This window comes from Sinohyriopsis cumingii, chromosome 12 (genome assembly GCF_028554795.1).
Source record: "Sinohyriopsis cumingii isolate HCF-2022 chromosome 12, ASM2855479v2, whole genome shotgun sequence".
In the NCBI taxonomy this organism is placed as follows: Eukaryota; Metazoa; Mollusca; class Bivalvia; order Unionida; family Unionidae; genus Sinohyriopsis; species Sinohyriopsis cumingii.
The window spans coordinates 99,939,952-99,966,713 of record NC_142972.1 but is presented as its reverse complement, the minus strand read 5'-3'; the positions used below and the strand labels follow the sequence as shown (position 1 = coordinate 99,966,713).

The 26,762-nt window shown below is 34.4% G+C and overlaps 1 long non-coding RNA gene across 1 annotated transcript in view; it reads left to right on the top strand.

Moving 5' to 3' along the window:
- LOC149787085 (uncharacterized) overlaps window positions 1-23,620 on the top strand; it is a 28,751-nt gene extending 5,131 nt beyond the window's left edge. Inside the window, exons 3-5 of the long non-coding RNA XR_016425255.1 lie at window positions 121-225; window positions 19,178-22,638; window positions 22,960-23,620. This is a non-coding gene — a long non-coding RNA (uncharacterized LOC149787085). The remainder of the gene's footprint in view (window positions 1-120; window positions 226-19,177; window positions 22,639-22,959) is intronic.
- The last annotated feature ends 3,142 nt before the right edge of the window (window positions 23,621-26,762 follow it).

Sequence of the window (26,762 nt, the reverse complement as noted above, 5' to 3'; positions counted from 1 at the left end):
TCTTTGCCAGGCTATTATAACAGTAGAGATACCATTACGTTATTTACAATCCATTTAAGCTGGCTGCTAAGAAATCTAAAATGTTGCAAAATAATTTTTTCTCCATAATTTCATTTATAGCCTCTACATACAAATTAAAGTAACATTGGAAATGGTGTTTTAGAAACTACCACATCACCTGGATTCAGAATAATGAACCATACAGTCCTATCACAAGGAACAAAGGTAATACATCTATCAAGTTAGATGTGAAAGCTCTAATCTGTATTTACATCGAGAGTAGATACACAGGTGACTAAAATAATCATCTAAAATTTTAAGTTTTGCTGTTTGTTAATAGCTTTTGGTCTAAATTCGATTAGTATGGTTTCTGATACTTTTTTCCCTCGGGATAATAAAATAAATAAACATTGTTGGGGGAGCCATTTGTTTAAATACGTTTCTACTGACACACCTAATTGCTTATACAGAAATGTCGTTTATTAATGCAAGTGGTGCGATTGTAATAAAGCTTTCATTTAAAATTTTGGAAGAATAAGAAAACATATGAGACCTAGTGAAAGAGGCAGGTATATCCGACTTGTTATCATATACAGTACCATTGACCTGTATTGACATTGAGAGGTCTTAATATCTATAATGTAACAATATCCGTTGGAAGTGACTGTTCGTGGTTTTGTTAGCACGTCTATCATGACTCCATTTAAACCTTGAATTATTAAATCACTACATATGTCCAATATTTCATCATACACATTACACTTGAATTTAACACACACAATAACCTTGATATATATTGGCATCGAGTGGTCTTACACACTCATATTGCTACAGTCTCTGGAAGCGACTTTTTGCTGTATTGATCGAACGTCTATCATGACTGCAGTCCTGTTATTGCATATATCCGACCTAGTATCATACACATTACCCTTGACCTGTATTGAATTTGAGGGGTCTTGAGCACTTGTATTGCTAAAGCTTCTAGAAGCGACTTTCCGCTGTATTGTTAGAAAGTATACAATGAATGCTGTCAAGTTATTGAAGTATTACAGGGTAAAACATCATGACACCTACGATCCAGGTTAACGAAACCACGCTCCAACTGTGAGGAGACACTCTTATAAACACTTTGTGAATGACAAGACTACCATATTTATTATTACTATTATTATTATTATTATTATTATTTCCGAAATCACTAGCATGTATAATTTCTACAAAATGTACAATTGCATATACGTAATCTCTATTATTTGTTGTTTGTTTAATATTATCAGTCACACAAAGGCCTTATCATTTTAAAATGTGATTACTAAAACAGTTCATTACTATTTTTTTTGATCTGGAAATAAGTTTAATCAATTTGGAACTCATTAGCCGTTTATATTCGGTGATGCAGTAGTTGTAGTGGGTTTAAAAGCACGTCAACACAATGCCCCTAATCGGATAAGTATATTGCTGGAAAAAAGAGGATCGTTTCAAACATTGTATATTAAATTATATTGCACTGTGTTCTTATTGGCTGATACATTTTAAATTGCTTTGTTTTATTGAAAAAGGGTATCACAGTTATTACTCTCCGTTGATATAATGACATTTACATATATCCAACCTTAACATTTTGGTGTTTATGATTCCTTTGAAAGTTAAGCTTTCGGATATTTTAAAAAGTTTTAATTTCGAACGGTTGTTAACATGTTTGTAAAAAGTTAGATAACAATGTTTACAGCGTTCCGTACAACCGATGTTTGCTAATGAAGCAAACATGTATGAAAATGCAGCTAAATATATAAAAATAATGTGAATTGTCTGCCTCGCAGATACACGTCGTGAACTGCCTTATCGTTTCCAAAGTCATTTTTTTTTTGTATATGCTGCTGAAATAAGAATATTATATATAGCTTATTAGTATCTTAATAAATGTTAATTCAAACAAATTTAATGATTCCCAAAATAATGAAAATCATAACGCGCAGATAAGTACAACTAAATTTAGATAAATTATATTTATATCATTTTGTTCCGATGTAATTTGGGACCAGTTATGTGTATCGCCGTTGCATCGCTTTCAGTCAAGGTATGTTCATATTTTCATCAAAAATATATTGTAATACCCGTCTGATATCCATCGGCTATGCAACATAATCTATACGTTACATCCCTACTTAATCTAATATGTATAGTGTCAGACATAATCTTGCAATGAAGTTGTCAATGTGGTCTGGATATCGGTACGTTGCCTGCATTGTGACAGTTTATAGTGATGTCTAGCACTGGGACATCAAACCGCAGACATGTAACATCATGTCCTATCCAGTCACCCTATCCTAAAACCAACCTCTTAATGCTGAGCGCCCAGCGAGGCATCTGTAAGTACTATTTTGATAAGTCTTTAATACGACTCGGCCGGAATTCAAACACGCTCTGCAATGAAGTATGAAGTTAAATTATGTTCTGTTTTGTTCTGTCATAAGTGCTCTTTTATTTTTGTAACGTTGTACCTGATATTAGATTTTGTAATGATATTATTTAAGTAAGTTATTGTTTAATATGTATCAGTCAGAAAGGTAGAGCGAAGGACAGAGAGAGTGATAGAGAATACACAAAAGCTACTTAAGTTTTCAATCTTCTGTGTGTACATATACCAACTATTTATTAATATTTTGGTACTAGAATTATTTTGAATAAATAGCAAAGTACTTGTTTTATTTCTAAGTATGTATATCCTTCTCCAAGAAACGAATTAAAAAATTATCACAATGGCTTTGTCTCTGGAAGTAGACAACCTTATATGGATTAAAATTAAAAAGAATGTATAGGAATCTTTGCTGATTAAGCAGTTGTCTTTTTTGAGACGGGCATCTATGTGTGCAAAGGGCTACGTTTAGTTTACTGCATGTAATTTTTCACACAAGCAGAAACTGTGTAAATGATCTTGAGTGTGGTGCATGAAGTTGTTAGTTAATGCGCATGTCCAGGCAATTTTAATATTTAACATTATTAACATAAAAATGTCACAGCCACATATAACAGTACGTAGAAAGACCAAAACGATCTTAAAGATGTTTTACATAAATCAGCAGATATATTCAGTTTCGAACATTCTTATAAAATGAAGCATGTTATATTATATTAGAATATATTATATGGTTTTCCTGTAGCTAGTTTCAACCGTACTTTAACACATTTGTTTTAGCTATATGATGTATCAGATATTGTATTTTGTACGTTTCTCAAGACAGTTTGGCTAGCCTTGGTTGGTATTCAAAACGTCAGTTTTATTTAAAGTGCACGACGCTCTAACAAGTGATCTGTCGCATGTTAATATACTAGCAATAACAAATAAAAGCACACGTATCCAGGCCTTAAATCTGTATGAATTCTCAATTACTTCCTTGAATGGAAACCTGGGAGAAGGGTGTAGCTATCTTTAGTTATAGATTATGAAGACAAGAATGTAAATAGATAAACTGATTTGCGCAATCCACACTTCTTCACTAAACTAATTATTATGGCAATCAATAGTACGTCTTCATATTATTAATACATATTGATTGTTCCTTTTAAATAGGCTGAAAAGTAAATAAATATTTGGAGAGCCTTGGCGCCAGTGCGAGCCGATTTATCACTTAAATGCAAACAGTTTTCTGAATAAACCAAGACCTTCTTGTAAGTCAGGACAAAAGATTTATTACTACCTGTGTTGGAAAATGTACTCGGTGGACTCATATCTTTTGTAAACGTTCTGAAATGTAATTATCAGAAATTGTTGACTCACCTCCTTACAGGAAATCTTGCAATCTATGTAAACCGTGTGGATGGGAGATATGTATCATAGTCATTTCTTTAACAAGCCATTACAGATTAATATTTCTGTTCTCTTTTTTTGCATTCATTTATGCAATACAGTTATATAAACAAATTATTAAAATTAAAATGTTTTTAAACTAGACTGTGGTTCACATAGGTATTATTTTACCTCACGAATGGCAGTATAATAAATCAGCCGTATATGGTATTTGTTATAAGAAAAAAGACTTCTTTGATTAACTTATTACAAGAAAATTTATTTTATCATGCAAGTAAATGCACATATTTTAAATAAATGTAAGTCTGGCTGTTACAGAGTTGCGAAAATTAAGTTTGATGTATTTTGATGGTGTTTTTAATTCTTAGGAGAAATGGAAAACAAAAAAGTTGAAGAACAAATATTGACTTCTGATCAAAAACATAAGCTATACAGACTCTAGATTTCCTGAGAAAATAAAAGCAAATAGGAAAAGAAGGAAAGAAATACTTGAAAAAGAGAAAGAAAGAAAGAGTTGTGAAGATGATGATGATAATAATTAGTAGTAGCGGTGGTGGTGGTGGTAGTAATAAACTTAAAAGCTGTAAAACTGCATGCAATGTCACCGTTGTTGCAATCATAGCGAAAATTCTAATTACATCATCAATGTCTGGCAATAAACAAAAGCAGTATTTGATATAGAACATTTTTACTACAAACACATTTTAATCGTTCATAATTTGAGATATACCGTTATTATTCTAATAGAATTCCCCCTTTCTAATACCACCACTCCTTTAACAAAGTAACATACATTCCTAACCTATCGAGGCGTGTAGATCAATATATATCCATTATGGTATGTCAAAAAAATTCAAACAGTACTTTATTAGTCCCATGAAGAAAGGAAGTTATGGAACTGGAACAGTTTTTACACGCGTGATTAAATATGATTTTTATGTTTCAGGATTGTTGCTGGGGTCGTAGTCTATTTTTAAGCTGGTTTTTGAAGGATTGTTAGGATAATGGTATTAATGTTAATAGTACTCCAATAAACACCCCCATTAGAATAACTAAGGTAATAATTTTCAAAATACAATTAGCTCTTGTAAATAAAAGATAAAATTACAATAAGAGCTGTTTTATTTCTTAAGAATGCGTGCATAAATTATATCAGTTTGCTGAATCATAGTGTTGTTTACTATATTTGCAAAACCAGCTATTCAGTTTGCATTTTCTCCCCATCTGAGGTCTAGCAATAAATAAATATAACTGAGGTTTCTTCTCTGTGTTAATATCAAACTATATAATACCTATTTATATTAAATACCCATTTTGATTTGCATAGCTGATACGGAATACGATACAGATATTAAATCTGTTATTCCATATCGCACATATAAGATTTCATAGTTTGTAAATACTTTTACAATTTAAAAGATTCAATAAGGACCAACTTGAATGAATAATTGCAATACATTTTACATTATTTATAAAGTTTGTAATTTGTAGAAATGTAGTCATGTGTGATGAACATTACGGTTTTTGGAGTTAGGGATAATCGGATATTTTCATAAGTAGCGACAAGCAGTTTATGGGCACTTCACTGTATCTACTGGTATCTACAGTCGAGAAATTAGAGTAAGTTGAGGTTGAAAACAATTTGCTTGACAGAATGTTTGACAATGTCTTCACAGAAGATACCTGCGTGGACAGTGACTCCAAACTTGGCACAAAGAGAGAGAGAGAGAGAGAGATCCCAAGGACTTTGCGGGCTACAATCTTGAATTCTCAGTTTAAAAATGCAAAGTACAAAACACTCAGGGATTGATGACAACACATTAAAGCATTGTTGAAAGTGCCTCCACGTTGGGTGAAGACTTTGTCTCATGTCTATTTCAAAAATTAAATCTTTGCAAATCTGTTTACTTAAATGATGCCGGACAGCTTGTACAGCGAACCAGAAAATTAATAATTCAAGTTCCCGGCCACGGCAATTGTAACACAAGGAAGATATATTACACAATATAAATAATTTTAACTACGGAACTTATCCAAAATCGATCTCAGTTTCAAAATTATGGTCTGCGGGATATTTCAGCAAGTTTAAGGAACTTTTAGTTTGTCAATTAATATTACCGATTACTCGAAAATGTTTATAAAATCGGACGATATAACTGACACACGTTTGCAACATTAAGGTAGACACATCGAATACTGGAGCAGTTGTTTTGACCGTGATACAGATGTATAAGAAGTACATATAGTTACAAGATTGTTGAGCCTTTTTCATGACCGGGCACATGCAGGGAAGTGTATTGCTATTTCTATTGAAAATGTTTCCGACGTTTAAGTTGAAAACAATGAGAAGAAAATAGAAGAATATTGATTAGAAATTTCTTCTTAAAAATATCCAAATAATGTTTAAAGTCGTCCATATGATAGACAGATATCGAATCTTCGTTTTCGTAATGAAATATATGCTGAAATTCTCAGTTTACATTCAATGTATCAAACATTTCTTTAAAGAAAAACACAATCAATCTTCATTTTTCTGTTAAAACGAAATATCTGAAACATATTTGTATGTGCTTGCATACCTAATCTGAATCATGTTATTTCTTATTTAATCCATTTTGGGACTGACGCATATGGGATATGTATATTGTTATGTATGGTACACTAAAATAAAATACCAAATGAGGACACGATCTGTAACTCTCAGCAATAGATATTTTTTTATAACTACATGAGGTCTAAGCAACCTGTTTTCGTTGCTAGCACAAAAGGGGATGTCCTTGATTCGAAGGGTAGGTTGGTGTCTACTCTCTCCGATATTCCACTGGCACACAACCTCACACACATATGCACAGATCATTTGCTTCGTACTCCATTACAGGTGACCTTAACTTTAGCAGCTTTAAGCAGTCTTTTAATTCCATTTTACAAAGCTAAATATATGTTAACTGATCTCAAACAATTGTAGAGCACATTCGACCTAAATATAAGATTACATACGTGTATACCAGGTAGTCTGTCCTATGTACACATTTGAAAACCAATTATTTCTTCTCTGAAGCATTAAATGTCTTTTGAAAAATATTTGTTTTAACCAACATGACGTCGACTGTGATTTTAACAATGAAAAAGTAATCAAAAGCAAATAATGATTATAAATTATAAAGTATATTGCCTTACTAATGTACCTGTTGTTGGGATGGCTGTCAGACGACACTTCAGCAAACTCTTTAGTGGAGATTATCTTAAGCTCTTGTCACGCAAAGGGATACACGTCTCTATTAAAGTAACGTTGTAACAAGAGTACGTCCCCTCTAACTAGTAACAATCATAAGGACAAAATTAGAAATACGGTGGATACCATAGCTTACATAGCAATACAACAGGGACGCCATAGCAGGCACAATTTATAATGGGAAAATTGGTCAGAACAAGCACGTTTTGTTTATTTATCGATGCATCCAAGAGGTTTCTACCACTAGTAGAACAATCGGATACCAAACAAAACTTCCCATGACTAGAAACTAGCCCGAAAACTACCGCCCTCACATAATCCATAGAGTAACCCTGGCTTATTTTGGACCCAGCTACAGAGAGCTCATATCGACCAACTCACATACCACAATTAGCGAGGCCCAACACACGTACCGCAATGTTCCCACATCTAAACTTAAACGATTCGAGTCCTTTTAGAAAATATTAAGACCCCACAATTAGGAAAATGAGTTAGACAACTAAACGAAGGCAAGAAACTCAACAATCAATCACAGAAATGTTTTTGTACCAAAATACAGTGGTCCAGATGTATCCGGGCAGTACCAGGGCCAGGGCAAGGCAAGGAACAGTAAGGATAACCTTTCGGGAAATGGTATTATAGCCTGTAAATGGGCGAAGGTATAGATCAAATAATAAAACAATTGCATGTCTTCATTGAGGACATCTAAGGATTTGGGTACCTATCAAATTGAGACGTTGTATATATCATTTGAAAGACAATATGAAAGAAAGGCTAGACGGGGTCCACCAAGTAAGCTATGAGAGCCATCCACCTAGACAAATGCAAGTACAAAATTCCGACATAGTACATACTGTTTTCGTGGCGACAAAAGCGGACACGGGAAGAAACTGAAATAGATTGAGCTCCAGATCAACCAAAACGCATGCTTTGGTTGGGTACATCTTCTATCCTAAACGAACCAAGCCTGCAGACGAAGTAGCATATATCACCGACCACGTGCATCCAGCACCATTGACTCAATCGAAAAAGGCGTTGTAAGAGATCGTAGCAGAGAATGAAATGGCTACCAGACGGCAGTGGAGGTATTCTTGCCAGAAGAGACATAAAACCCGCCAGATAGCTTTTTGAATGCAACGCAAAGGAAGATCACTGTGGAAAATGCAAGTGGCACGAAGACAATGGATGTATGGCCATTATTAATTTTGGTCAATGTAGATGCCGAAAACTAAAGTCATTGTGCCAAAAAGAAGAAAAAACTATACAGAGTTTTGAACAGATGGAGAGATAGGTAGAGAAACAGAGTGGTAATGTTATACATTCCGCCGAAAGATAAGCACATAAAACGTAATGATGTACCTCCGTCTCACTGTGATCTTTCGAACGTGCCCTCCGTGAACTAGTTGAGACGGTCTGCTCTCTAGTTCGGCAGTTGTTTGTGGGGTTGCAAAGGTCTGTCGTCTAGATCAGGCCCTAATTTATTCATGCATCCAACATATTTTATTTTTCATGCATAGTCTTCAATCAGTCTTTTACTGAGATAAACGCTATTTCAAAGAAAACTTCGTGAATGAGCACAGCGAAAATGTTTCGTTTTCGTTTTGTTTGTGTCTGTCTTAGTCTTACATTGGACTCCTAAAATGTAATTTTAGATGCGATGTAGAAGACTCCATTACATAGAGAACACTTGGAACTGTGTTAGTACAAAGTTGGACTCACACAACGCATAATTTACACTGTTATAAAAGAACAGCCTAAGATACGACACTGATTAAATCGCCATCGCAACTTTAATCCTCTTCACTAACTATTGATTAACAGTGTTCGTTGTGTCTCAAAATGTTATAGCATATGTGCAAAGTCCATTTTTTTTTTGTTTTGAGCATATTGGCTTGTTTAGAGTAGACATGCATGTTTGATGACAGTACTTTATTTATTTTTTCATTGTGTCCTTTAAATATCCAAGATAATTAGACACGATACATTACATTGCATAACATAATACGAAAAATGACCAAGTAAATTGTGTATGATGTTTGTGGGTTTTAATTTTAACATATTATTATATATATCATGCAATCATAAGTATTAGCTAAGTGACATTCCAAATGACACACCGAAGCAGCCTATCACGGAGTTGAAACTGATCATTCAATTGCGAGTCAGACATTCTACAACTGAGCTACTACGGCTTTTTGATCTAAAATAGACTAGTATTTCATAATGAAAATCTTTAAGAGAGGACATCAATAAATATCAACATTGAACGCTAATTCAATATATCAGTCTTTCAAACTATATGATAGCATTATCTAATCCGATTCAAAAGAGCTGACGTCCTCTTCTTCTTGGACATTTGTAAGCATCATTAGTTCACTTTTTAATTTCTCCATTAAGCAAGCTCGTCGTAGGGACGCAATTGATTACCTTGCGAAATTTCTCTTCCTTGTTTCCTGTTCTCCAATACTCTTTGCGATTTTGTAAAGTCCACGCTTGTCCATTATTTGATGTTATCTTTCAATTTCTTCTTCAGTCTGCTTCGTTTTCTCTCTTTCTCTCATTGTACCCTGTAGGAATGAATTTGTTAGGTCAAATGAGAGTGAGACGTAACATACAATCTTAGATTGCTTATCTTTACGGCGGTGAGCAGATCTTTCTATGTCACAATTGCATGTTGTGCCCAAAGGTAATGTTGCTGTCCTTCCAAATATTCTCCAGTCTAGGCAAAACAATTGTTGTCGGGACAACCCTGTAAAGAAGACTAGTGTTGAACCTTCATTAGAGGCGGGAATTGAAGCTTATAACTTTTCTGAGCTTCTGTCCATTCACTTTTTTATCCTTTGGATGCCACGCGTTTTGTTTGTCATAAGCTTGGTCTTTTCAGCGATGATCTATATCCCGTACCTTATTGCTTCTTGTTTAAAACAGTTCACTAAAGTTTCAAGTTCCTGATCATGTCTTGCTGAGCCATCTGTAAAAAAGCGCAGGTTGGACATTGTTCTGCCTCCAGCACTAATTCTGCCCACATAGTGTTTCAGTGCATCAGGGATTCGGACATGATTCTTTCCAGGTAGATGTTGCAGAGAGTGGGTGAGATATGGCACCATTGTCAGTCTCTGACTGTGGTTATGAACCAAAATCTGATGTTGCCATTGACAAGAACTGCACTATTTGCCTTGGTATACGGGTGTTCTAGGTATTTATTAATTTTACATTTATGGTGCGTTTATGTGGCCCGTAAGGTTGCCTTCCATACTGTGTCCAAACGCTTCTGGAAGTCAGTCAAGACATGATAGAGGTCTTTTCGATGTTGCAGACATTTTGTTTTCGCAGTAGATTTTAAGATTCAAATAACCGTTATGTAGTGCTATTTCATTCTCTGAAGCCTGTATGTGCTACAGGAATGGTGTGCTCAGTTTGGGATTTCAGTCTGTTGGAGATTATTTTAAGCACAGTCTTGCTTGGATGATTTCTATGGGTGATCTTCCAAACAAATTTTTAATTCTTGTCTATTATGGTAACCTTTCCAATGTTATAACCATGCTACAAGCCCAAAACGGCTTTCTGTGTGAAACCATGGTATAGCCATGCAAGCATCACTTCTGCATGCAAGCACTGTTTCTAAAGAATCCATGTTCCATGTGGTTTAAGTGTTGTTCATCTTTCATATCAAACTAGATTTTTTAAACATATTACTTTTTGTATGTTAAAGTGAAAATATGAATGGTATGAAGTATATATATATATATATATATATATATATATATATATATATATATATATATATATATATATATATATATATATATATATATAACAGAAACCGTCAAGCACGTTCTCCACTTACCATTGCCATATTTGCAATGACCGAATCTTACTGCCATTGTTGAGCGGCTTCATTGATAATTGACCTATCGCCATTTGTCAATCATGCTGAACTATTAGCCAATAAGCGAGCGTAACTTAGACTCACTTCCATGCATTGCTTGCGTCCGACATTTTCCTCCGACAAGCTGGTTGTGGCAATAATGAATTGGTTATGGTACGTATTTACAAATTTTGCAATGTTTATTTCTCGATTGGCAAGGGTGAACATAAGTCAGTGGGTGTCCTGTAATTCTTACATTCAATAGCCAATTCGTCTGAATGGAGGAATTAGATTTATTCGTTTCCCGATACATAGACAGAATTTCCATGGATAAAGACTTGTTTGTGCTTGCGTGAACGAGCAGCTGAATATGGAAACAATTGATTGCAATTTTGTTAGCATAAAAGTATGTAGAAAAATATGTCCCTTCCGTGACTTGAAAACAAAAGAAAAGAAATTGAAGTTTAAAAATATATGTAAACATAAATGTTCTAGAATATTGGTGGAAAACCCACCAACTTTCGGGTCTGATGTATATTTCTTGTATCGGAAGTACTAAATCCCATACTGCATTATTTTAAATTTAGAAAAAGTACGCCTCATTGTTGACTTGTCCCAACAATAATGATTTATCGTTGCGATCTTTCAGACAAATGCATGACTCTTTACATTCTCACCTGGCTGAAGGGGTGGGGATACTAAAATTTAATAATAAAGAAATATAAAACACAGACAATGGTTTCAGATAATTATCATTTGTATGTTTCCATCAACATACATCATTGTTCAAAATTCCATCTGCCGAATACAGTAGAACTTTAAAATTATGTACAACAGTATACGTCTAAATAGTAATTATTTAGGAATGTTATTAATTTTTAATTCATTTACCTCCAAGGCTGTATCAAAATAAGCCAGATAAAATTAAGAAAGATACGATTTTATATTAAATATATTAACATCTCTTGGAGTGAATTTCCTTTTTCATGAATATCCGATTGTTAGGACATGTGATAGAACTTTTGGAATTATTTTGGATTTAATTCTTAATACTGTACTTTCCTCTTCATATTTTGTTTTATAACTTTCATAATTAAATGATTTGTTCAGTTATAAAGAAAACTTATTCTGTTACTTAGTTTTTGACCATATTGTCCTAACATAAATTTGGGGCTCCTATAGTATATGAATTTCAGATAAGTTAATATTTATTTCTGATATCTAACTTCTTTTCATTCGGAATTTCTTTGTCCCTGGTGTTATGGTTTCACAGAAGGAACCAATCAGATTTCACAATGTCTTCTAGGGTGGTAAATTTTGTTTACCCAATCCTACCCTGAAGGATTTGGAGTGTTTAAGGAAAGATGAGTTGCTGGAGCCAGCCAATTCTCAATATAGCACAACTTATCGGTATCAAACTTCTGATAGTCTGATCAAAAATAGTTTTTTTTAGACATCAATGACCTCTATGTCTAATTGCTACACATTAAGACATAAGCAGGATAATGAAGACAGTTATTACGAATGATCTTATTTTAGGAGGTCAAGGTCATGCCCATATATAGGAAGCAATATATTTGTTGGGTCAAATAAACCAATGTCTGATTCTATTATGGAGAATTATGAACCATTTATGTCGATAGGTTCTGTATTAGTTATTGGTGATTCCGCCAATCCTATCCCTATTAAAATATTAAGGGACACGTGAACTTCCCAGAGCTAATTTGTCATTGTCTGTGAAGTCTCTTTCTAATGAAAGCGTTATTATTCAGGCAGTGTCGTCAGACTTAGGTCAGGACACGTGGCAGTCTTAGCGGTGTTGCGTTGCCCATTGAGGGTGTTCGTTTATTGCTAGGTAATTACTTTGCCGGATATAAGGTAGTAGTTAATCGATTTGTAACTGACAAGTTTATTTTGGACCCAAAATTTGATCTTATTGAAACTGAAACCCTGATTCATACAATGCCTGTTCAGTTATTACAGCTATGACAACATTAGCTCTTGAGAATGAAGTTGATCAGTAAAATATTTATATACCTGATACATTTATTGGTCATTATTTTGTTAGGGTCAACTTTGCTCCAGATATTGATCATTAAAAAGGTATTAATAACAGCAATCTTCTTTTAACTACACATTCTCTTGATTCTAATCAGGATGTAAAAAGACAATTGCTAGTTATCTAACAGGAACAAGATCATGATGATTCCTATTCGTTTCAGACGACTATTAGCGAAATTGAAACGTTACATGTATACGGCTGTTATTTTTTAAAAAATATTTGTATTGGGGACCTGACTTTGTCGAAAACCAAGTCCCTGCTGTACCTGCCCAGTAACATTTATTTTGTAAACAACATAATGCATAACTAATATTTTCCTATGACTTAGGATTAATTATTCAGATATTTATTAAGTAAGCATGTTTATTTTTTTATGTGGGTCTATGACATTGGAATTCGCTCATAAAAACCTGGTCTACCTGATGAATCCCATGTTCTTTATTATAATTTAGTAATGCACTTTATCTTGTTGACAACTTAAAAATCTTCTAGAAATGACTTTTCACCATCATTTCGGTTCTAGTTTTTGTCTTGGTTTTCTTTATATAATCTTGTTTAATTGAAAAATTACTCATTCTTGCAGTTAGCATCTGATGCAGAATGAGTATTATTGTTATGTTCAGTATTTCATTTGGGTGGAATTATTCACTGAAATTGCTATTCACCAGAGTTACAAGATGGTCATCAATAATATTCATGGACTGGAATATTAATTTAGAATTTTGGGGAATTCAGATAAGAACATTATATTATTGTGATGGAGTAAAAGACTGTAAGCACATCGTCACACTAAAACAACTAGCTCATTGGCAAATTTGAAGCTACACGCACATCAACACATTTAATATTGGAAATTATTTGGAATACAGCTGGAATTCACTTGGAACATCATACATTTGAGCTTGTGATAACACTATTAGGACTATTTGGGATTTAATTCGCATTAACGTAAGTTCTTTTAAATATACACTTTCTATTCTAGGGTTATAAATTATTTGTTAAATTTTACAAAACTTATTGGTCCTTGATCTTTTCAGTTACTTAGTGTAAGACCATAGAGTCGTATTAGCTTAAAAGGTTGTATAGATAGGAATTTCTTAGTCTTCCAATGAATCTCCATTCAATGGTTATTTAGGGGTCAATAAGACCTCACATTTGGGATCAGTTCAATAATCATTAAGCTAAAGTCCTTTTGAATTTGTGTTTGACCATACTGTCCGTAGATCATTTCTACAGATGATTCAGGGCTTGACCTTCTTAATTATGTCTCTAAGTTTGACAATAATCCCTCTTGCCCCTGTTTCAAAATCCTCCTTAGGTTAAGGATTACGCTTTCATAGAGTTAAAAAGAAATTTAATTAAATTATATTATCAACACTTCTGTGAGGCTGGAACACATACAAATCTGCTATATAAACATGTTAAAGGACTATGTAGATAGAGATAGTCTTGTGAATCATTATATCAATTTAGTTGTACATGTCCCATACAGTGTGGTTTTAAACGATGTCTTTCTATCAGGCTGTAGTGACTTTGGTGTAACTAGTCTTTGGAATTCCGATATTTGTTTAGATCTGGACTGGATACTTTCGCACACAAGAAATGAACGGGTTAAAGCAGGTGATATGTAAATATCTGACTTATTTCCAGATGTTCCAACACGAAATAATAAAATCTACCATGGTGTTGAAATTAGAGATTCCACGCATGTGTAAGTGCACCTTCAAGGCTGAATTCCCTCAAGCAGAAATGGTTGATAAAGGATATTGAATATTTGTTTTAAAATGGTGTTATTGAACCAAGCAAAGTAATTTTTGTTCGCCATGTATACTAGTGCCAAAACCAGATTAAACTTTACCTATGTGCACTGACTACAGAGCATTGAGCATTGGCACCAAAAGAGATTCATTTGCAATGCCAACAAACGATGACCACATCGACAAAATTGAAAATGAAAAATTGATCACCAATTTCGTTTTGTAGTGAGATTTTTGGAAACTTACACTAACGGAAGGGCAAACGAAATGTCGGTTTTTGTGTCTCCCGCGTAAACTTTATTAATATAAAGTGATGCCTTTCTGTATGACAAATTCTCTTTCTACATTCGAGCGTTTAGTGAACATGGTGCATCTCATGTAGATAGCTTTGATGCTTTCATCAAAGACATCATTATATAGAGTAACGCCTTGAAAGACCACCTGGAAACTATCCGTAAATCCTTTATTCGATTGTGTGATACAACTCTGATGATTAATTTGACTAAATGTGCGTTTTTGCCGAGCTTGTAATACATTTTTAGAAAGTAATAGGAACAAAATCAAGGTCAACCTCTTCCACGTTTGCTCTTGCAGGAATATAAATGCAGCATTAGGCTCTTCAAGGGAAACGGGCGTCTGATTGCAGATGCACTTTCACGTAGCTTTGTAGTATAGTGCTTTGTTTTATATATTTTGTGTCATTCATAAATCATCTTTCTTTTCATTTATTAGGAGAGATGTTATGTATGTCTATATTGTTTTACTTTTATTGCATGACAGTATCTATTTTTTTTAAATTTTGTCACGTAGATTGTGTAGGAGCTGTAAACATGTGTTGTCAAGTTTCTAATAATCAACATATATGCAAGTTTAGGGTTATTAGTTGTTGGCTAGATTAAGTCAAGTGGACGTGTACAATGGTAATCATTGTGAAATATTAAATAGAACAGTAATGTCTGTCAAGTAGGGTATTCTACAAAATATAGCAGTAATAGACTCTTGGAGATGTATACAATAAAAAACTGGCTTTTCAGGTACTTTTTCAGTCAGGCATGACCTCTCAGGCTCACTTGGGACTATTGTTAAATAACTGACGTGATCCAGTTTGTAAGGGAATGGAACTAAATGCATACGCAATGCCTTTTACTGATTTGCAGATGCCGTATATGTTAAATTTCAATTTTAAGGAATTAAATACAAATGCATATGACAAATTTATGTTAATTTACTTTAGGTATAAACAATATATACAGCATCTAATCTTTTTGACACCAAATATGTAAGTAAATGTGAATAACTTGCATCTATTTGATCAGATTACTGAGGTTTTATTTTAGTTTTAGCAAACGTGTCCAGTGGGTTTTCATGAGCTCAACATAAGCAGTCTGACATGAATGTTTAAATCGAGATGTTTCACTCTACGTCGTAGATTTTGAAGCTAATATTCATTTTATTCCTAACATCAGTTTTACTACCACTGTGAATACAAACATAACATATGTAACTCTATGTGTATTTATAAAAATAATTGTGCCGGTTAGAATCCTGCCACCATATCAACACGGGATGACTGCCGTGATGTGACGTAGTGTAACTCCATTTGCCCAGTACAAAATAATCATATTGTGTTGCTCTGATGTAAACCATCAAACCAAACCTAACCATGCATGTTTTTAGCAAGTGTGTCAAGGAGGAGACTTTAAGGGATCCAAGCCAATGGCAATAAACTTGCAGCATCACGATTCTTACAAATCTTCTACTACTACTACTACTACTAAAACTATTACTACTACTACTACCAATAATAATAATAATAATAATAATAATAAAGTAGTTCAGTTCTGAATATCAGTCAAGTTAATCCAACATTGTATTTTACATCATTATTGAACTAACTTTCCGCAGATAATATTTGTAAACTATATAAGAAAAAACGCAATGTATTACGTCCTGAATGGAAACTATTATCATGGAGAGGGAATATGCTAAAGGGAATAAAAAATACTGTGGCCAGCATACGCTATGATGTTAAGACTTAGAAGAAAAGAAGCCAAGAAAAAACGGAAAAAAAGAAGAAAACGGTGCACTCTTGACAGCATTTGAAATATTTCCTCGCAGAGAGAGTGCCTCGAAAGAACGAGTGCCGGGATTCTATGACAAAAATATCCTATATTGGAAGGCAAAACCTGGCGATGTTTTGTCAATTTCCTTTCAAGTGGAGAATGTGCTTGGAACAAGGAAACTCAAAACTCAGCTTTTGTCACAACAATGAATCCAATATGTTATATTGTTCACAGATGATATCTTTTTACCACTATATCTAATCATATAGATATCTAATCATACAGATTTGAGCTTATTAAACAAGCATGAAACCACTTAACAACAAATGAATATATGTCCAATCCATTCAAATGTGTCCACAGTTGATACAATTTTCTTATAATTACAACTCAATTTAATCAAGCCATCCGCATATGACCACACCTATTAATACTAGAACTCAAAATAGCACTACCTTTTGTAACTGTTGCTCAAAAATATTAAAGTTGCTTATACGAGAAAGGTCGAAGTCCAAGCCGTTCAAGAATGTGCAAAACAAATGTAAAATTGATTGATCAGCCTGAACATATAATCAAATTGTCCACATCTGCAAACCAATACATCTGAAAAATGTTATGCCTAACTTGTCTTTTTCCACTGTACAAAACCTTTCTACCAAATAGAGCTGAAAGACTAAGCAGGTCATGGAGATTTACATACTTGTATCACCTTAAAATGTTCCTTGAGCGCGTTTTGGTAAAAAAGTGTAAAACAAAAATTCGAGAAATGCATAATTAAACATTGCTGTAATTGCCTAAAATTATAAAATATCATATATGTATGACTTACAGGTAATACAGTTGTAGATTGTCATGGTTCGCAGCAAAACAATATGCCCTCATAATGCTATTACAGAAGGTGCATAATGACACGAGATATTACAGTCTATATTCAGGAATTATGGACTATTTGTTTTCTTCGTGTGGCGAAAATGCCATTTATTCAAAAAATGCATGTAAATACAAAACTTAAGTAAATTTTACGAAACCTTTTATATAATATTGAGGTCGTTTCTAATGTGATGAAGAATAACTTAATATATTTTGAGACTTCCAAATTCAATACATGAAATTAATACACTAATTCCTTTAATTTGGTAAAAATGTGATCTGCAAAATTTCTATTGGAAACCTTACCTGTAGGGATAAATTGCAGTGCGAAATAGAGTTTTCAGCTACTACATGAGATGTTTCCGCAATATGATATAGGTTCGTTTTACTTAATAAACCGGCATATGCCAGGCAAATGTTTGCTTGACCTTCATTGGCTGCACTGAAAATGTCAATGACCTTAATTTACATGTAGTCTAAACTTTGTATCTACTGCATAAAATATATGTTTGTTTCCAAAACTGGTTTTGCTTGTGTATTACGTTGAAATAGATTAATACAGTATAACCTCTCTTGAAAAGTCACCGCTATCAAGAGAACCCTTCTTAAACATTCACTTATTGCAAGAGAAACAAGTAGCATCTGGAAACTATTGTTCACCTTAAAGAGGTTTATTTCTTCTACATGTTTGATGCAAAACTCCTACACATTTAATTGTGGAAGAAAGGTACTCTCAAAATGATAATGACCTTTCAGGTAGATTCGACCAATATTTGTTCTCATTTACAGCATGTGTACAATTAATTGTTCACCTCGAATGTAGATGCATATCATTGCATAAACTCAATGTGCAATAAGGTAACTCGTTCGGTAATCGATTTCGTTCAAACTAAATGCACATAACCTTGCCAAAGAAATGAAAATGTTTTTGTAAATAAAGTGTTTGAGATCTAGCCTTTTAATGTTTATTTTTACATCTTCTTAAAATGACGTGTAGGCCAAGGATGACTGCTGCTACTTTAACATTTAAATGAATAGTGTACGCGTGCCACTATGATCACAATGATATGTGCTTGCTTGATTTAATGCTACTACATCAAAACTATCATAAAGTCAAATATAAAAAGAATGTGCTTGCTACTTACATGTTTAAAAAAAAATAATTCATGACAAGATTAGGTGCTGCTTGGTTAAGAATTGGCTCCAAATAGGAACATATATACAAAACGAAGACCTACTATATAATTATTACTGGCCTGAAAGAATACATTTTATCTATGGTCAAAAACAAGATTTCACTCTTTAAATTAAATTCATTAATGTACTTAATCATGCTTGCTCCTGATATCTGTGAAGATATTCCTAACTATTATTCTACAACGTGATGTAATTGCAATAAAATCGAGTAACATGGCCGTTTATGTGCGTTTATTTGACCTTAAACAGTCCCTATTTATAACAACCACAGCGGAACCCTTATCTGCTGGCTTAATTATAATGTTTGTTCTGCTTTTTAGTGAGTGTAGAGACGACTACATCAGCGAAGAAGTAGACAACAAAGTGACGGTAGGTTCTACCCAAAACTCGACAATGATCCAACACTGGAATATACAAAAACCATCACTAATATTATTGTCGAGGTATACCAGATTGGGCACATAAACAAGCAAACGAGAAAGTACCTAAGCCCAAAAAACCTAAGCGGGTATGTTTTATCTTCTAACTAAAATCCACAAACGAGGAAACCCGGGCAGACATATAATCGCTGGTAACGGGCATCCCACAGAAAGGATATCAGAATTTTGGATCATGTCATGAGACATGTCCACAAATTACCATCATATCTTCAGGACACTACAGATTACCTCATAAAAACGCAAAGCAAGCGAACCATTACTGCCAGATATATTGCTTGTTTACTTTGACGACACATCCTTGTATACTAACATACCGCTCAACGCATGGATACGGCGTGTAGAGAAGCATGGGAAACTAGAACTGTTTACATATATATATGCTCGATTTACCAGATCCAAAGAGGAAAACCGTACAAATTCCCTGACTCTGGCTGACAAATGTTCGAATAGTATTTCTTTTATTCAGAGTGTAAGCATTATTATAAAAGAAGAGTCATGTGAAAGGGTTCTTCCAAAATTTGACAGATTTGCAGAGAGCGTAGTGACCTTAATATTATTCAGAAAAATAATATTGTTCAAAATTGTTATGTATATTTATATTGTGTGTTTAACGTTTTCCCATGAATACAGATTGTAAGTGTCATTCGTTAACACCATACGTTATAGCTAACTTTTTTCCATGACCGTAAATTATATTTAGTTCTCGAAACCAGGTCCAACCTATTTGGTAATGTTCTGGACTAATTTGCCACTGGTCGTCTGAATTGCTGAATCGCTGCCAATAACTATATATAGCTCTATGAGAGAGAGAGAGAGAGAGAGAGAGAGAGGGAGAGAGAGAGAAAGAGAGAGAGAGAGTGATAGAGAGAGAGAGTATGTAGGTTTCTTTGCTTCGTGGAGTTCCTAAGGAATAGGTTTATAGTTAGGAAGGTGAAAGCGTCCAGACGATACCATTTCGGACATAATTGGACATACTTGACCATAGTTTAAAAGATTGTGAGGATTTAACATGAATTGATTAAAGTCGGCTAGCTTTTTGGCTAGTTTCAAAAGGCCAGGATTCACGGCCAGTGTTACTAGTCACTCAAATCTTGCAAAGGGGAAGAGACTTCTGAAGAGAGTTCCTGCTCCAGGCGTTTCAATGGGTTATCGCTGTGACCATGGATAATTATTATGTCTTTTTCATAAGAGGTTTTGAAGTTCATATAATGCGCCATGAACATCGGCATACCCCGAAGTTTGATTCACAGCTTAAAGCGAAATCATTTAACAGATTGAAAGAGGTATATGTGAAGAGATCGGAATGACATCATGCTATCACCAGTTTTCGGCTTTTCTAGGGATATTACGGGGAGTATGGCAAGCTTAGTAACAGGACATACTCGATACCATCACTTGAAAGTCACTTAAGCCCACGGGAGAGGTGGACGAAGCCAGTTAGGAGAATTAACCCGATTAGCTGATTCGGAGTCAAACGTCTATTGTACATAAATGGTTACACGGTACACCTCTGCAGTAAGCACTTAAGAGTGGAAAAGTGATTTAGAGTCCAGAAGAAGGAGAGCGACCCCATAGTTACAATTTAGAAACTTCCACGCAATGCAATACACCTCACTGAATGGTTCATTCCGTAGAGCGATAGTAATGCCGATACAAAACGGAAACGGCTAGAAACGTTCATAATAGTTAAGTCTATTTGCAATATTTATGGAGGAAATGTGCATAAAATGTCCCGAATTAAAGACATAAAGAACACAACCTTAATTCTTCAATGTAATGGCTGCTTCAGTGCTATCTAAAGAGACCAAGCTGCTTTAATAAGATACAAACAAAATCACAAAAAACAAAATAACACAAAGCAAAGCCCACTCGTCCTTGACGGTATGAGCTTAATTCATCGTATCAGTCTAGATGACTCAGATTCAGTTTTCCAAGAATCAACATAAAGGCCTTCTTTCCGTTGAAACTTGCTGGTAATAAAGTTGTTTATTTCCGTTTGAGCTAACACGATAAGTGAATATTGACGCACATGAGTTGGGATCTTAATTACCCCAAGCTAACGCCATCCACAGGATCTGGTAACTGTAGCTGATTGTGAACTGAAAAAGAAATATTATCAAGCTGGTGGACATACAGACAGGGTCATATCATAATGTTCCTTCATAAGACCGGTGCATACAAAAATATAATTTCTCTTTATGCCATCAGGATGAAGTCAATTCTTTAGAATAAAGATTCAAAATTTTCTCAAAGAATGTCTGGCACTTTATTGTATTTACGTTAAGACCAGTGAACCAGTGCTTGTCTTATGTCTTGCAAAAAGGGACTTAACCTACAGTGTACATCTGACGTTATTATTTTATTATGTTAATATTGTTTAATTTGTAACTCTACTGGCATGTTTCTTCTTTCTTTCATATTCTCCTCCTTATTATGATAATATTAAATACATGTTTAAATTACAACATTAGTAAATATGCTTGAATATTATAGTCTTTTCTAGTCTTGAGATGAATATCAATCATAGTGGCCTAAAGAACTCATCTCCAGAATAAAGACAAACTTGTTTTTTCTGCACACGCATATTGGTGGCATATGTCATGGGGAAGATTCTGTGAAGGAGAACTGCAGAAAATGACTCAGACAGAATAATCAAGGATATATTTGGCACAATGATTTAAACGACAGCAGCGAAAGCGATTTCAACTGCAATACTATAGTCTCTTCTAGTCTTAAGATGGTTCAGGGTGCATATTTTCCACTGTTGTGTATATCTAAATTGTGTTTCACTTTTGGTACATGACTGTAAATTATATTTTAAGATTGCACTATAAATTAGCTGCTTACGAGTTTAAACTCAGCTTTGATTATGGTATAGCTTTAAATTTGCTACAAGTGTCTGATTAGATGGATTACTATTGCGACATATGTCACATGAGAACTAATTTGTTATTCCTAATAGAGTCGGAAAGATGTATATAGAACATTCAAGAACGATGGCACTTCAGCAAATATAACGATGACGGTACATTAGACATGGAAGTCATTAGGAACACCCTGTCACGGAATGGTGTAAATGTTGTTAATTAAATACATGTACACGGGTTTCGTTTCTTTTTCTCTGTACAACGATACCCGAGGGTGATTATATCAGGGTCTATTGTATTTCGAAATCGTGAGTACGATTCGTCCTGTGCCACACGTGCAAGGTGCCTTTGATAAAGAATAACGAAAATTCTAAAGGTATAAATACGTTACTACATGTAAAGGACCTTTACAATACTAATGGTTTTGTCAGCAAGCGGCCTGCTAAAAGGATTCGCACAACTCCAGCTGTAGGGGTAGGTAATGTTTTGGGTTTTAAGTGATAACTAGTGTATTACCATATTTGCCTTTGCATGTTTGTTATAGTTTTCTTTACATACCATAATGCGTGCATTTTTTATTCTTGTTGCGACGTAGTGCAGGACTTATGTTGGTAATGTAAAGCTACATTTTTTAAAAGAATTGTTTACTATTGTCTTATCAAGCAGGGTTAGGTTTACTATTGAACCTCTGTTTTGTAATTGCCATTATAATATAATCTTTTTAGCTTACCATGTATAACGTCCTTACGTTATGTCTGTATCAAGTTTAGTACACTGTATCGGGTATATTTTCAGCTGAGTTTTTGATGGTAGGAATATCCGGGGTGTCCGGTGTTGTCAGAGGGTAGAAACGTCCGTGTGTCCGGAGCGTTTAAGGTGCCGGAGCGTCTAATGTCTAGCGTCCGGAATGTCAAGAGTGACTAAGGTGACCCAGCTGTAGAGCCGTCAAAGGACAGGGGGTCCGGAGGGTCTAATGTTTCAAGTGATCATAGTATTCCGAGGGTCCGGAGTCTATATTGGTTGTGAAATTGATTCGGAGGAGCTGTGGAGCGGATATGGTGCACGGGTGACGGAGTGCATCTCCACACATGTATTTTTAGCTGTATGCTAATTTTGGGTTAGTAAGACCCAGTGTATTATTCAGGACTGGAAGGATAGATTGTATATCCGTTCTTGTTTAGTGACATAATTTCGCTACCTGAGTGAATACATTTTTTACTATGTGTAAAGACTTACATTGTTTACTATTTGAGTGAACTATATTCATCTTTCCATTATTGAATCCTTTGTGAAATCATTTATCCTGTGTTTTAGGGTTACTGAACTAATTTATTTGTATATTTTTTCCATCTTTGAAACTGTGCGTTTTTTATGTTAAATAGATCCAATATTTGGATTATAAATACGCACACATCTTCATAATCCACTATTCATATAAATCGCCACATTAAATCATATATATGTGTCGTCATTACGTGTTCTGTTGTTAATCCGAAATATCCCACCCGGTTATCTTGTTACACACCCCATTCTTTTTTTATTTGTAACAGAACTTTCATGATTAGTATTGTATGTTCCTTTTAGATTTTACCTTAATGACGTAGAAAAATAATGTTCTTGTTAAATTTAAGAAAGTACAGCGGTTTTGCTTTTTTCCGTTACTTAGTGTAAGACCATTGAGTCGTAATACGTGGCATATATCAATTATCTCATATTTTTTCGTCGAAAGGCAGATGCCGCGTATTCTAAATATACAACATGTATCAACACTTCCTCTGCTGCCCATAAAACATGGTACATTGTATATTTAAGGAATTCACATATTTACACACAAAATAGATGGCTCGAAAAATAATACCTGCCAACTACAAGATTTCCGAAGCCTACAAGTTATTACGCACACCAATTCGCCATGGTATAGCTGAATTCTTTTCCAGACAGCCTGTCATCGCTATTTACGTCACCCAACTGAAAATTGTGGACAGCTTCAAATATCTAGGCAGTGTAATCTCCGACGAAGTTTTCCATGATAAGGAGACCTCCGCAAGAGTAAGTAAAGCAAGTCAGTCACTAGACCATCACTCTGTTGCCATATGCACCAATCGGAAGGTGAACAACGCAGTGATCTCCAATAAACCCCTTCTCTACTGTTTTTGGTACCTGAAGTGTATACATTAACATCAAACAGCTGAAGAAATTCCATATGTTTGCTCTCCGCTCGATCTTCGTTATACCTTGTTTATTTCCAGTAATATGTTATTTACATTTATTAATGTATTCCGGATAACATCATCTGTTTCTTTACGTTTTCGATTTTCAGCCGAAATATGACCTGCAGTAAATACTAGATACAATGGATTATCAACCAGAATAATTTGAGGCCCGTTACTAAGCAAAAGATAATCACATAATTATGCATATTTTATGTTTATGTCATATATCTGAACTAAAATGTGACGGGTTTGGTTACCGTGTACATCGTGATCCAGTTTATTTATTTCCTACATTATTTCAAAATAATGAGTTCAAATTATCCCATGCTGCATGAGCAAACTGCTTGGAATCGTAAATCTAATATACCTTGAGGTCACTGGCCATGGATTGCACTATAGGCAGGATACATGTAGATTCGAAGTAAACAATAATTTTAAAACACGAAAGATCTTGCCAGAGAACTTTTACATATAAAGGAGCATAATATTTTGCTGTAAAGTTGTTGTGCAGCTTGTAGTTCAGTGTGTCTGTCTGTATTTGTATGCCTGAATGTGCTCGCGTGTCTTATTATTCAAATGTGACCTTCGACGCGGTTCTAATAGCTTCGATGCAAAATCGTGGTTCTCGGCGTGTTCTTGTTGGACATGTGTACTTCTGTATATTGGCTCAGTGAAAGAGAGTGGATATGTCTTCTACTGAGGGACCTGATCTTTGCGACCAACAGTGTGGATCGAACAAAGGGGTTCTTAATATCATTCGACACACTGGGAAGAATGGGCTATTTGTGGAAGCTCCTTGATATTCCGAAAGAACTGATGAGTTCGTCAGTTGGACTCGAAAAGTTTTAATTGTTTATCACTGTAACTAATTCACTGAAATTCTAACATTATACAGTATCTTTTTTAAAGTGAAAATTATATTTATTATTATACTTCCGGAGCAAATAACATCCGTAATTATTCAAACTACCCACACTATATTCACTCTCTGTGAATAATTACATTTGTGTAAACATATAATTCGATCACACTCAGTGGTAAATTGATCATTGTTTTTTTAATTCAATTTCTAATCATTAATCATTAATCATCAGTGGTGAAAGACCCATATATTGATCATACGTTTTTAATTTCAATTCATTAATTCTTGATGATTACTAATTTTGGTTACCTGCAATGATTCGTTCATGTTTTTAATGATTTGTACATATTGTTAATATCATTCTCCTTATATCGATCGATCCAGTGGCCTACGCGATTAGAGAGTCCGCCTAGGATGAGTGAGGTCGCGGGGTCACAACCATGCCGAATCATACCAAAGACTTTAAAAAATGATACTAGCTGCTGCCTTGTTAAGGGCTCAGCTTTAAGAATTTATGGTGAGGACTGGACGGCATGGTGTAAAGATAATGTACAGGGTAAGACATCATGCTAAATGTCCGTGTCATGATGCCCCAGTGCTTTACATCACTATAAACTGCCACACTGCCGACATCCTGTGATGATTGGACATGCACTCCTTCCAATAATTGACTAAAGGACACGCAAGCATCATTTTCAGCAACACGTTTGTTTGAAAAATCATACACATACAGCTGTGTATGTCTCAAAGACTTATGTCAGTAACGCATTTAATTAAGCCTTCTTCAAGCTTACCAGCAAGCATTTACTTTGTAAGCATACGAAAATCCCCGAACAGTGATAATATGAACACGTTTAAACAAATATGCGAAACAAATCTAACCGCTATATCGTTCATTGATGCAATAATAATAAACATTATTTGTGAATATAAAGACCAATATTAAATAGACCATAATATTACCAAATATTGCAATGTTTCAAATCCTTTTAGTAACAATTTCCAAAAGAAATTCAGTGGTTAGCTGAAATGTTTTTTGTCCCTAGCATATTCTCTACTTATTCATGTAAAAAAGTTAGAATTGAACATAATTGATACGCCTTCCTTAGGACTCCTAATTATACGTAATTATTTAAAGGCATACAACCTAAGCTTTTCTTTTTCTGTTCTTGCAAATGAATGATATTATGAAAAGTATAGTACAAATAATGAGTAATTACGTCATTCAGCTTCATAAAGTGTACAACTGTCAGTTTAATCAATGAAAATGTAATGATTTTCTAGTCACGTATGTACGAACTGCTAATTAATTATGCGGAAACGGAATTTACCGATATTACCCGAAGTTGGAGTATCACGTGATGCGTGTCAAGAAATATGGAAGTCGAGGTAAACATGTGTTTTTCTTTTGATGTAATTATTGCTTTATTCTTCATATTTCTTCGTCTGTCCTTCTCCTTAGTTCTTTATAGTCACGCGCAATATACGCATTGATTATAGATTTCTCATTGTATATAATAAAT